This window comes from Chionomys nivalis, chromosome 23, assembly GCF_950005125.1.
Source record: "Chionomys nivalis chromosome 23, mChiNiv1.1, whole genome shotgun sequence".
Lineage (NCBI taxonomy): Eukaryota > Metazoa > Chordata > Mammalia > Rodentia > Cricetidae > Chionomys > Chionomys nivalis.
This window is the reverse complement of record NC_080108.1, coordinates 27,631,293-27,644,649: the sequence shown is the minus strand read 5'-3', so window position 1 is coordinate 27,644,649 and position 13,357 is coordinate 27,631,293. Positions and strand designations below refer to the sequence as shown.

Below are 13,357 nucleotides of genomic sequence, written 5' to 3'. Positions count from 1 at the left end.
GTCAACCACTAGCTTGCTCCTCAGTGCTTGTTTCAAGAAAGTTACATGAATAGAATCACAGAGCCTGTGACCATTTGCAATTGTTTCTGGTTTTCTTCTTCATTCAGCACAACTGTCTTACGATCCACATGGCTGCTGTATGCATCAACAGGTCCAGTCCTCTTTATTGGTGAGTAGTATTCCACTATATGGATATACCACAATTGGTTTAACCTGGGAAATCTGCAACTTGGGACGATACGAATAAAGCATGCACATTTTGTGCAGGTGTTTATGCGAATGGAAGTCTTTATTTCTCTGTAGCAATTATCCAAGACAACAATGGCTAGGTATAGTTATTGCATAGTTAGTTTTGCAAGGAACAGCGAACCATTTTACGTTCACGCCCATAGTGCATGAGTGATTCAGCTTCTCTGCAGCATTGCAAACGTTCTGTGTGGCTTCTAGCTTAGCCGTTCTGATGGGTCTGTGTGGATTTAGATTTCCAGCCCTATTTCCAATTTCCCTGATGTGTAAAGATGTCGAACGATTTCTTCTCACTTGCTATTTGCCATCTGGTTCCTCTTTAGTAAAATGTCTTTCAGGTTTTGCTCATTTTCCCATTGGCTTGTTTGCCCTTTCACTCCTGGCTTTTAAAAGTTCTTTATATCAGTTCTTTTCACGGGCACACGAGTTGCAGATTATTTTCTCAAACTGCAGCATGGCTTTCCAAGAACTTCCCATGGTGCCTGGGTTTTGGGGTGCAATAACAAAAATGTCACCAGATGTGTGACTACAGAAACAAGACATTAGTTTCCTACCTTTGTGGGCTAAGGGTATAGAGCAAGACATTGTATCTTCTGGCTATGGCTTTGCCTCATGGGAATAGGGCAGCAAATTCTCTGGGTTCTCTAAGGACTTGAACCCATGGAGAACTCCACCTCAATGACATCATTTTGTCTGGAGTCATGATGCTCTAATAATGTCATAGTAGGGTCAGGATTTTAGCATAGGAATTTGGGGCGGAGGGGACGTCCAATTCATTGCCAGTTAACTTTTCATAGAGCACAAATTTCCAAAATTCATATTCTCTCTCTCTCTCTCTCTCTCTCTCTCTCTCTCTCTCTCTCTCTCTCTCTCTCTCTCTCTCTCTCTCTCTCCCTCTCTTGCCATGCTTTGGATGCCAAGTCTGTCTAGCCCTAAATACTTAAACATTTTCCCACGTTTTTTTCCCTAAACAATTTTAGAGTTTTGTTTACGTCCATGCCCATGGCTCATTTTGAGATAATTATTGGATAAGGTTTAAGTTGCAATTCATTTTTGCCCTTTTAATTTTAATTTCTGTATGCTCATTGTGAGTATATAGAAATGTGGTGTGTGTGTTTATGTGGTATATTGTGATCTTGAATTCATTAGTTCCAGTCATTTTAAAAAGACACTTTGGCATTTTCCACGCAGAGAATTAAGTTCTCTGCAGATGTTTCTCTGCGCTTCACATGCTGCTAGCCACTTGCCTTGCCTTAGAGCACTAGCTGGGACTCTGACCCCTGGGAGTTGCAAGACTAATGAGATGACAAAAGCAGACACCTTCACCTTGTTCTCCATTGTACAGGGTCTACTCCATGGCATTGCTCTCTGCCTTATAAGGTCTATCCATGCACTGCTCTCTGTCTTAGAAGGTCTATCCATGCATTGCTCTCCATCTTAGAAGGTCTATCCATGCATTGCTCTCTGTCTTACAGGGTCTATCCATGGCATTGGTCTCTGTCTCAGAGGGTCTATCCATGGCATTGCTCTCTGTCTCAGAGGGTCTACCCATGGCATTGCTCTCTGTCTTAGAAGGTCTATCCATGGCATTGCTCTCTGTCTTAGAGGGTCTATCCATTCATTGCTCTCTGTCTTAGAAGGTCTATTCATGGCATTGCTCTCCATCTTAGAGGGTCTATCCATGGCATTGCTGTCTTAGGGGTCTGCTTCATGTCATGGTTCTTTGTCATAGAGGGTCTGCTTCATGGTATTTAACTGTCCAAAGGCAATTCATTCTTCTTTGGGACATTCATAATGAAATGCCATAAATATTATTTACAAAAATCCTATTTTTACAAAAAACGGGGCTGGAGAGATGGCTCAGAGGTTAAGAGCACTGGCTTCTCTTCCAGAGGTCCGGAACTCAATTTCCAGCAGCTACATGGTGGCTCACAACCATCTATAATTTAATCTTGTGCCTTCTTCTGGCATGCAGGCAGCACACTGCATACATAATAAATAAATCTTTAAAAAAAGACCCCAAAGATTCACAAAATTGACCAATGATCCATCACCCAACTCTAGCTTTTTTGAATAGACAAAACACTATACACATCCCAAGAGCTACCAGTAGAGATTCTCTTCACAGAAGAACAGTATTCAGGTTAGATACAGTGATCTATCAAAGGGTGAGCATCCCTGAGAGGAAATAAAAGATGATTCTCTCTGTGACCGACACTGTGCATGCATGCAGGTGTCCGTGTCCATCTGACTGTCTAGTCCACCAGAATTTCCAGGGCTTGTTCCTATAGTCATGAACCAGTGTCTTTAATTCTAGAACATCTTTTAGGAAGTCTGTCACTGGCAAAGTCACTGTCTACTCCCTTTTCTTGGAACCCTCAAGGCCAACTTGCGAGATAGAAAAGGGATGTGATTCTGACAATATTATGGAGCGTAAATTTAGCTCATGGCATTCCATGGTTCTCAAGGTTGGAGAGTCCAGTGTAAGTGGAGCCAGAGGAAGGAGTCTGGGCTTACGGTCTAAGCAGCGCTCAGTCTGTGGCTAATGGTTCCCACTGTCATCCCCAACATCGCGACACCTATAAACAATGTGAGAATCCAAGTCTGCCCAGCCCTGTGAGCCCAGGCTCTGTGTCTCTAATCCTCTCGGGTAGCTCTGTTCCTGGCCTCTAGGAGTTTCTTCCCTAACATATGGTAACAGTGTTCAACAGAATACCCAAGGGACATTCTTCACAGACCCCATAGGAACCACAAGTCCTTTACTGCATCACCATACATTTTGTCAATTTGGTGGTTGCTTCATGCAGGAGGTAAATCTTGTCCCTGGCTACGCCATGTTGGGAAGAGGCTTTGGGTGGCATTTTTGTTTTGGATTATGGCAGAGCTGAGCAGGCCATTAAGTTGCTACGGCCACTCCATATGCCCCTTCTGCTCCTCAAGCCACTAAAGAAGGAACAGGATGGGGGTTTAAACATGGAACAGAACACATACACAGTTCTAGAGAAAGGATAAGGAACTCAGCCTGTGTTTTTAACTCATTTAACAATGAATTACCAATGAAAATGTGTGATGTTGGAGTGGCAACAAGAGCTTCATTTAAAATGATTGAGAAAGTAATTTGAAGGCTATAGCATAGAACCTGAGCTTTAACGGGGCTCAGAAGTTTGGAAACACTAAAGAGACTGGTGATATGCTATTGTAGAGGGGTGTGAGCCACAGCCCACAGATATACGGAGACGCTGTCTGAGCCAGACTTCAGAGCCCAAGTCAATACAGTGTGGCCATGTTTTGTTGATGAGTAGGGGGATAATAAATGAGGACGAAGAGATGACAGGAGGCCATCCTTGTTAGTGTAACCTGGGACATCAGCCCCGGGGTCAGGGGGTGATGGGAGATGACCATTTCAAACAAGTATCATCTGGGACATGGGATGTATCATTCCACAGACAAGCTAGAGAGTGGTTGGCAAAGCAGATCTGTAGCTCATGATGGTGTCCAGATCTGGAAGAGCAGAATTGGAGCTGTCCCATGACCTTGACCTTGAGAATGTTCCTCACATGTCCAGTGACCTATATTTACTCCCATTTCTAGATCCATCACACTTCAGGGGTCAGGGTACCCCAACCAGTGCCCTGAAGGATACACATGTCTGCAATGAGATCACCATTTTTACCTTATGGGAACATTAGAGAATACTCTGGAAGATTATACCAGACTCTTCATTATATATTTTACATGTGTCTAAGGGTAATTCTAAATTATAACTAAAAGAGTAATCCCCATCAATGCAGCATAGCTAGAAATAGATTGAAAACTGGGAATTTCAACTTCAGTGACCACATGACCCACTGTCACTGAGATGGATGCCCTGAAAGTATCCACTAATTTCGCATCCACTTCCACCAGCCTTAAAACCTCTCATGAATACACACCCCGAGGCGAGCGCTGCTTTATGTCTTGTGAAATGTGTTTATGTGAAACACATTCCAGAATGACTTCTTTCCCACCGCTCCCCCAGCTGCTTCTCTAACAGCACAATGCTGGAATTGGGTTTAAATGTTGCTTTACAATCCCTTTCTGGTTTAAATGACACCTTCACCGCCACGGCAGCTTCCTCGGGGCCTCACCATGAATGCTAGAGTTCAGTTTGTAAAATCCTGGTCCACGGTCAGTGATATATGTCAAGCATGGAGACAGCGCGTCTGTCAGTCCTGATCACGAAGCTGGCCGCCAGACACGTGCCACCACTACCTCCCAGGTTACTTCCGAACCAGATCTTAACTGCTCTCTCTGTGCAGCTCACTTCCGTGGGCTGAGTTTGCAATAAGCAATTCTGGAGAAAGAGGAAAGAGGTGACATGTGCCCCAAAGTGTAGATTGACTATGTAGGCAAGGACTCCCCAAGTTCCACATTCCTTGTCCGTCACCAAGCTTGCTGTGTGCACAGGCCTCCAGACTGGGGTCTTTGACTGAGGGCAGATCAGTCAGTCAGTCACTCTGGACAGTGCTTCTGTTGGGAGCATTCAGACTCCCTGTCTCTGAACCAGGACTCTCCTGTCTTCTGTCAGAGAAATAATAGCAACCAAGAACGGGCTGATTTGTTAGTTTAAAAGGAGATAAAGTCATAGACCCTACGGGAGAAACAGAGAACATTCCGACTTCCATCTGGAAGGTCAGCATGTCCAGAGACCATGTCTTCCACCACTGTAGATGGCAGAATGGCTTGTCCATACACATTCATTTGAAAATGTATAAGCTACCTCACTGTACTCTTTTGAATTTTAAGTTCAGACTTGAAGGAAACAATGTATTTAATTCTCTTATTTCTAATCACACAGAGAAAAAATTAATTTAATTTTTCTATAAAGTAATGCAGAAAGCATCTCAGTAAAACAAGACACACAAAACAACCTTCTCGTTTCTGGTAGTATAATCAATGTGTGTGTGCATATGTATATACGTTGACTTTCGTTTCCCACATTCTTCCCAATGAATTTGACGATCATGAAGCAGATACTGAGCCACTTAATTTGCTTCTGTGGAAGGCAGTGGTTGGATCCTGGATAGCCTAAGTTCAGATCCTAGGAAAGGGGCTAAAACTAGGCTGCCCTATACAGAAGGTGAGTGGCATTTCCTTATACAACTTAAAAAGAAGCCAGTCACGACAATCACGACAGCATGGCACAGGCCGGCCCACTATCTGTGAAGTTCCTATCCGCAGATTCAGTCACCCGTGGATGGAAAAAAGTCACAGGGGGAAATGGTTCAACAGTGAACATGTACAGACTGAAATCATTTATTTATTTCTAATTATTATGGGGGTGTGAGAGGGCAACTTCGGGGAGCCGATTCTCTCCTTCCCCTGTGAGCTCTAGAGATGAACTCGGGCTGTCAGACTTGCATGGCAAGCACTTTCCCCCACTCCATGTGCAGACCGTTCTTCCTGTCATTAGTCTTTAAACGACACAGTAGAGTAATCATTTGCACAGTGTTTCCATTGCTAGGTACCCTGAGACTTGTATAGGACACACGCTGACACTGTATATTTTCTCTAAGGCACTTGAGCATCTTCAGATATATCCTGCAGATACCAAGGCATGAGGGTGTGGCAGAGGGAGAGAGAGGAAATAAAGACATATTCAGCAAAGAAATATTAGAGCTCGGTCTGTGACTAACCCGGCAAAAATAGATTTTGATGGAAAGAATGAATGAGCCAGTAACACCAAGATAAATCACTGCTTATACAACATGCATGAAAAGATTAATAAGGTGAATGAGAAAGAAAACTTAATACATAAGCATACCATTATGCTTAGACAACAGCAATGGACTTCCTAAACAGAAACAAACCTCACAGAAACGACAAAAGCAAATAGCCGATAAAAATCCATCCGCGGACATTAATAGCTGTTCACAGGAGAAGAATGGGATAGTGGACAAGTATCTGAAAAGCTCATCATGGATGGCCAGCTGGGTCGGTGGGCAAATGTGCTTGCTGCCTGACTTGAGTTTGATCCCTCAGACCTAGGTGGTGGGCGAGAACTGACTCCTTCCACGCTGTCCTTTGACCTCCATACATGCACCAGCCATCCATGATGCACATATGAGCGTAAACACACACACACACACACACAAATAAATAAATAATGGGAAATAGAGAGATTTCAGTAGTAGCTGAGAAACATACATCAAAACCACAACATAACCTGCTGGACAAAGTCTACAAATACCCTTGCCAAGTACCGCAGTGAGCCAACATGGATGCCGAGACGTTTCAGGTGCAAGTAAATGATTTGGTATTATCTTTTATCGTTGATTATTTCCACTTCTCCTTGGGGTGCACTCACCTGTGGCTGTAAGGCGGACACACAGGTGTTTGCTCTGACCAGCTCTCCTGCCAACATCAACTCTCCTTCCACAGGGCAGGGTTGAGCATACTGTGGTGTACATACAGATGGGAAATTCCCGAGCAGGGAAAACAAGCTACCAACACACAGAGCACATGAGGGTTTCGTGGAAATGAGCTAAGTTATAAAACCGGAGTGAGTAAGGTGGAACAGAGCTGATAAAAAGTAGGAAAATGGACAAAGAGCAGAGGAGTTCACAAAAAGAGCCGGGAGATATGACACCCGGCATATCAATAGGAAAGGTTGGGGTCACAGTCAATGACACCAGGCCCATCATTTATGTATGGAGAGCCATCAGCAATGTCACATCGTTCCCAAGGGAGAAATTACAAAACAAAAAATCTGCAATATGCCACTGCAACTTCTGGATGAAAACATAAAACCAACCTGCAGCTCTGAGGTAGAGGAGGGTGGGTGTGCTCGATTATTTGTGAGTTTTGCACATGCAAATTTGGCTACTTGCTAAGATTTATTTTTAACTCCAAAATGTCTCTCTCCCTCTCCTTTCCTGTCTCTGTCCCCATTTCTGTCTCTCCTTCTCTGGATGCATGTGCACTGTATATTGTGCGGGTCTGTGGTGTGTGTGTGTGATGTGTGTGTGTGCAGTGCACGCACCCATGGGTATGTGCGTGCATGTGGAGGCAGGATGTTGCATGCCTTCCTCTATCCCTCTATGACTTGAGAAGGGGTCTCTCAGTAACCGGAAGTTTGTCCTCTGGCTGAGCGGTGGGTCAGTGAGTACTTAGGATCTGTTTATCTAGCTTCTCCCTGCTGCTGAGGCTATGGGCACGTGTAGGCAGTTATGCTTGGTTTTCACTGGAGTGTGGTGCATCAAATGCAAACTGGGGTCTTACACTTGCAGAGCACCTGCCACTGAGTCATGTCTTCAGCCCCTACGGACCCCCCCACTTACTGCCCCCCCACTGACCCCTCTCCTCAAAGAAACCCTGTCAAAATCATAAATAACCATGCAAAACACGGTTCTCTATAGATCAGTTGGCAAAAGGTTCTGACCAAGGACTTGAAGGAGCCAAGCTCCGTTTTTTACCTAGGAGTAATTGTTTCCTGTGGGATTTGGTGTTTATAGCGATTTTAGAAAATATAATTTTATGAACAAAGAAAATTAACTGCATTTCTTAAACAAGGCAAAAGGCATAAATTATAAGAAAAATGTTGAACATTTGTATTAAAATGTTAAGACATTTAGTGAGAAAAAGGCATTAAAGCCAAAGAAAGAAAGAAAATTAGGGTGCAGATGGAGGTTCTGTCCGCAGTACACTCCAAGAAACAATTACTATTCAGAAGGCAAAAGGAATGTTTACAAATTTAAAACAAATTACAACTGAGTGCAAAAGCAGTGAAGGAGATGAACAAAGTCGCTCAGTGGTCTTAGCACATGCAGGCTGCGGCATCGCCTATGGTCAGGAGGATGCACAGACCAGCCCTGGGATGATGTCTTGGCCTGCTCTTGGGTGCCCACAGCAGAAGGTGTGCAAACACGTGGAAACAGACAGAGGCATGGGGACCTGGACAAAGTGGTGGCGGGAGCAATGCATCCAGCCGCTTCGGGGAACAATTTAGCAGTGCTCAGTGAAGTGGAGGACGCACGAATTGCAGGACACAGTGCTTTCCTCGGTGCCCAGGAGATATGATCGCGATGCGTGGCGTACTACTGTTTGTAAGAAGAACACATCGAGAGTCCACATTTCCATCAAGGAAATGCTGTAGGTTCACACAGGTAAAATGAAGCGTAGAAGTGAAAATGATCTGGATTCCTTCCCATGATGACTCACAAGCAAGGACAGATGTAGGACAAATACAAGGTCACAAGTGCCATTTATGTGCAGCCTGGGAATATGCCAAAACATATAACATGTAACATATAACATAGAAGCAGTGCTCAGGCTTCTGGACCCCCAAATGTGAGGTTCGTTCTCACCAGCAAACAAGTAGGCAGGTCTCCAGCATCAGACACCAGCAAGGGCGAGTCTGATCCAGTAAGGTTCCTAACTACCCAGATAGCTTAGATCCCACAGGCTAAGCAGCTGCTTGAGCGCTTCTGCCCAGCACCTCAGATATCGATCTCTAGTCCCAGGCTGCTGTTTGACCGGCTAGTCACAAACTGAGCTTCCAGCAGCCCACTCAATGGGTTTGATTTGCTAGAAGAACTTAGAACCTCAGAGAAACACAAACGCATAGCACTTGATATCTGAGTATACCTATGAGATGGTAAGGCGGGGAATATGGGAGGGCGGCAGAGTGCCATGTCATCTCTGGGTTTGAGTCTTCTGGAGATTCCTACAAGTTCAGTGATTTGGGAACTTGGTCTCGATAGTGAAAGCAGGTCACTGGGTTGTGTCCCTGGGGACTCTGCCTTCTTGTGTTCCTCCTGTCTCTGCTTTCATCTGCCACAGAGAGGAAATCCCCTCCCCTGATGCTCTGCCCATGCTGCTCTGCCTCACAACAGGTACAGAGCCACAGAGCCAAGTAACCATGGGACAAAAACCTTCTCAGACCACAGGCCAAAAGAAAATCTTCCTCGACACTGTTTCCGGCAGGGTTTGCCATGGCGACGGGGAGGCTCACCAAGACACATGCTCAAATGTTGACTGGAGAACGGTAAGCAAGCAGGTCAAAGAAATCAGCAAAGCCTAGAAAGTCCCAGAGTTAGCCAGAGTAGGGCCCAGTTACCATCACGGGCTTAACCAAAACAAAAAAAAAGAGGGAGCCATATTATCAAGGTCTAGCCAAAAGTGTAGCCAAGAGAGTAGTGCTCCTCCAGAGAGCAGGGTGTATAGCCAAAACCTGCCAGGGAAAACGGGTGGCTGGAAGAAAACACGTGGCCCACCCTTTCACCTTCTCTTCTACCAGTATCTCACACGGGGAAAACACAGCTGGGATGGCAGAGAGAAGTGAGCTCAGGTATGCAGTGTGCAGGGCCAACCCTGGCGCTCACAGAGAGACTCAGCACAGGTCCTGGGGCTGGCAGGCAATAAACAAATAGTCCATCTGTCTCCAACTCTATCCGGGATACATTAATCCAAACAACAAAGTTGCTAACACAGTTGACTCCTTTATATGTAGTTTTGTTTTCTTTGGTTTCAATTACCCATGGTCCAAGAGCACGAAAGAGAAAATTCCAGGAAAAAAAAAATTACCGCACATTTAAAATAATGTATTATGCCGTATTTACACAGATGCACTATTTTGCTTTCAGTTCCTGTCAATCTCTCACCATGCTTACTTTATAAATCAAACTATGACGTGAACACATATGTATAGAGAGAACAGGCACATGTACCCTGGAAGCACCTGTGATTCCAGGTAGCTCCTGGGAGCCCTGGTCTATGTCATCCACATATGAAGGGCACTAGTGTTTTGGTAGAACGATAACTCTGACTTTGGTTAAACATTTTACGTATATAAATGGATGTTGTATAAATATTCAAAAAAGGATTAATATACTGTAAGATTTCTTACCCACCAGGTCTCATCTATAATATATGTGTCTACCTATAATCTAACTAGCTTTTAGTGGCTTTACAGTGGTCAGGTATTGTTTTGAAAATGAAAGTTTACCCTTGTAGTGGTTTGATGGAGATAGTCACCATAGGCACATGTATTTGAACACTTGGTCCCCAGTTGGTGGCACTGTTTGACTTAGGCTTAGGAGATGGTGCCCTTTCTGGAGGAAGTGTGCCACTGGAGACAGGCTTCCAGAGCTCCAGGCCTTGCCCAGCTTCCAATTTGTTCTCTGTGCTTTGCGTTTTCACTCCAAAATGTACGTTCTCGGCCTGCTGCTGCAGCCCCACGTCTGCCATGAGGCTTGCTGGTGATGGAGCCATAGAAACAGACAAACCCTTCCTTCCATAGGTTGCCTGGGTCGTGGCGCCTTATCGGAGGGACAGAAAATAGCACGTGCAATATACACTGAGCTCTGCGGTGCTCGAGGTTCGTGTTGTAATCACCGAGTGATGGGGAGATGCCTTTTGCTTGTGCAAAGCTTCTCAGAACAATTGTGGGACTCTGTCATAACTCTAGCTCTACTGAATCGGTCTTAAAATGATAGGTTTTCTTGAATAACCGCCAAGGTAGCATAAAAGGGATGAAAGAGATTAGTGAGATTCCAGGTGACAAAGGTTTAGAGCCAGTCTGCCCTGGGACTTTATGGCGATGACTACCTCTAGGCCCCTTCTTCACCAACACGATGTGAAATAAAATTAAAAGTCTGGGGGTGTGGCCACTTGGGCACTGGAGACGCCAGCTGGTACTGCAGCTGAGGGAGGAAGCCCGCCATATGAAGTGCCACCTTCCATGGAGTGCGTCATGTCAAGCCAATGCGCCTACCAAATTGTTATCTGGAAAACGTTTGGTCTATTCCTGACCTCATACCCAGGAGATGCCAATGGTGAGAGCACCACCCTTGAGGTCTTTGCTATTCGTGATGGCGTCACCCTGAGTAGTTCCGAAGAAAGTGCTGGGGACAGGCTGGGGACAGCAAGGTTTGTGCCTAGAAACAAGGGGTGAGGCTGAGGGTTAGATGGCTGCCCCTGGCTGTCAGTGGGAGGTCTGCTAGGCTTTGGGCCAGAAGGGACCTGGCCAGATGGTTGGAGCGGGATCATGTTGATCCTCGGTGTGTCCCTTGTACAAGAGTGTGTACATGTGCATTTATGTATGTGTGTAAATGTGCCTGTATGTGCATGTGTTTGTGTACATGTGTGTATATGTGTATACTTGTGAGTGGGCATGCATTTCACTTGTGATGCTTGAATGTGTGCATGTATGTTGACATGTTGTGGCATTGAGATAGGTGTCTGGCTCTACAGAGATTGCAGAAGTTGAAGGTGAGGCACTCATGATATCTAGGCATAAAGGCACCTGAGTGGGAGGTCCTGAAAAAAGAGGTTTGCTGTCTGTGTCGATGAAAGGGAAGGGACTTCACCCCCTCACCCCAGAGCCCAGGGAAGGCTTGGGGGCACCACTATGTAAGGGTGAGAGGTAGCCTTCAGGGCCCTTGGAATAAGGCCAGGCACTAGGCAAAACTGAGGTATGCAGGAGCATGCCATCCTTGCAGAGCCTGGCCTGGAGGCAGGGAAACTCAAAGGAGCAAGTCCTATCCCTCCACAACAGGAGGCAGTACTGTCCTCCCAAGGCCACTCGTGGGTGATTTGTGAACTGTGACTGGAAGTGGTGACTGATGTGAGTTCTGAGAGGTAGCCGTGACCTACGGCCTGTGACCTGTGGACAGCACTATGTGAAAAAGACCCGAGGTGAAAGGGCAAGAGGTAGGTCACAAAAGGGTGAGAGCGGGGGTCAGCTGTGACAACATCTGCAGAAAAATCGCCTGTGTCATTCATTTCTGAACTATTAATTCATTTCAGGAAGAAAGCGTATCAGCAGAAACTATGATGCGATTTGTTGTATTTACATTTGAAAATACTTAGTTCAAAGCAAAACAGTACATTTAAAAGACTATTAATAAATATGACTTATAAGACATAATAAATATGTCAATAATATAGGTATTTTAGAAAAGAATACAAATGTAAGAAATCAATTCGGCTTGTGTAAACGCAGTGTAGTGTTAGTGAGCACTGTGGCCTGAATATTTTTATCTGCAGAAATGCCTGCTTCTAGAATGTTCTTGTCAAGGGAATGACATCAGGAGATGGGCTCTTTGAGACAGAAGGTCAGGGGAATGCAGCTTCTGTGGGATTACTACCCTCGGGAGAAGATGCTGGAAGGGCTGGAAGGGAACCACTTTTCCCTCTCTCCCCCATGTGTGATGGCAAAAATGAGAAGCCAGTCACTCCTGAGTCCTCTGGAAAAGAGCCTTTGCCAGAGCCTGGCCATGCTGGCCCGCACACCTGGGACTTGTTGCTCCCACGATGATGACAGTGAGAAAAGAAAGGTCTGTTGGGGCTCAGGGATGGCTCCGTGCTTGCTGTATTCAGACAGGTCTCTAGCATAGAAGCTACAAGTGTTCTGTGTTCAGATCCCTACAAACAGGCACAGCAATGGGTGTCAGGAACCCCAGTGCTGGAGGGGGCACGGAGACAGGAGAATCCCCAGAGCTCACTGGAGAACCAGTCTAACTAAATCAGTGAGGCCCGAGTTCAATGGAAGTCCCTGTCTCAAGACATACCATGAACAGCCATGAAAGAAAATACCTTCTGGCCTCCATAGAAACATGCATGGGGAAAGGCACCTGCATGCATGCATGCATACATACACACACACACACATATACACACACAGACACAGACAGACGAACAGACACACATGCGCGTGCATGCATACATACACACACACACACATATACACACACAGACACAGACAGACGAACAGACACACATGCGCGTGCATGCGCGCGAGCACACACACAGACACAGACAGACGGACAGACAGACACACATGAGCGCACACACACAAAACTCTGTTGTTTCAGCCAACCAGTGTAAGCATTCTTTTACTGTGGTTCACACTGACCAAGGCGTGTGTGTGTGTGTCTGTGTGTAGTTCCTATCATTAAGAGCATCTCTAAGGCCACTTGTCTTCCGACTCTAGGGCCTGCATTGCAGCATTCTGCACTTCTTGGGGGTACACATGCTCCCACAAATAACAAGACACAGCCACCTGCACGCCCTGAGCAGTACAGCGAAGGCCTGCACCTGGTATTCCCAAATGCAACAGGGAGATATTCAA

At 45.5% G+C, this 13,357-nt stretch overlaps 1 protein-coding gene across 1 annotated transcript in view; it reads right to left on the bottom strand.

Annotated features, from left to right (window-relative positions):
- The window catches only part of Entrep2 (endosomal transmembrane epsin interactor 2), a 391,900-nt gene that overhangs the window by 34,283 nt on the left and 344,260 nt on the right, over positions 1 to 13,357 (bottom strand). The gene's annotated exons all lie outside the window — the stretch shown is intronic.